The 798-nt window shown below is 39.3% G+C and overlaps 1 pseudogene; it reads right to left on the reverse strand.

Annotated features, from left to right (window-relative positions):
* The window catches only part of LOC107653527 (DNA annealing helicase and endonuclease ZRANB3-like), a 67,936-nt pseudogene that overhangs the window by 33,855 nt on the left and 33,283 nt on the right, over positions 1-798 (reverse strand).

Consider the following 798-nt stretch of genomic DNA (forward strand, 5'->3'; position numbering starts at 1 on the left):
TGATTTTTGCCTGATTTTAGAAAAAAAAAAAAAGAGAGACAAAAGAGAGACCCGAATTTTCACTCTAGCAACATGTTAAAAACCACCCCAGAACACCTTAGCAACATCCTGGCAATGATGGCATCAAATTACTTGAGATGATATAAAACTGTAGTTTTTAATGAACAACATAACCAAGTTTAACGATTCTCACTCTCAGAACTCATCAGTTTCTCCCACTGCTCAAAACTAGCACTCGCTTCCTGTGAGAAAGAGAGAGAAAGTGAATCCATAAAGGGCAGCACAATTAATGATATCGTAAACTGTCCTACTTTCCCTGTGTTTGGCAAAAACAACACACACACACACACACACACACACACACACACACACTAAGTCCTGCTCTGCCCCTAAAACAAATGCAGATCCTCACTATCTCCCTTCACACGAACACTGGTACTGCCAGGGTTTGGACATCAGACTGACAGGAAGTCAAGCAGTGAATGAAGGAAACGGAGCATGTGAAAGAGAGACAACCATTATTCAGCCCAGAGCTCTTTATATGCTTCACAATGTATAACATTACAGATAATGAGGTGACAAATGTAAAGAGACAGACAGAAAGATAGATAGATAGATACTATAGATAGATCGTCAGACAGGCAGACAGACATCGATAGACAGATGGATATGTAGAAAGACTATCGATATTACAGATAGATAGATAGGCCTAGATAGACAGATACTATTGATATACAGTGGGTACGGAAAGTATTCAGACCCCCTTCAATTTTTCACTCTTTGTTATATTGCAGCCAT

Source organism: Sinocyclocheilus anshuiensis, unplaced genomic scaffold (assembly GCF_001515605.1).
Source record: "Sinocyclocheilus anshuiensis isolate Anshui unplaced genomic scaffold, SAMN03320099.WGS_v1.1 scaffold1079, whole genome shotgun sequence".
Classification (NCBI taxonomy): Eukaryota; Metazoa; Chordata; class Actinopteri; order Cypriniformes; family Cyprinidae; genus Sinocyclocheilus; species Sinocyclocheilus anshuiensis.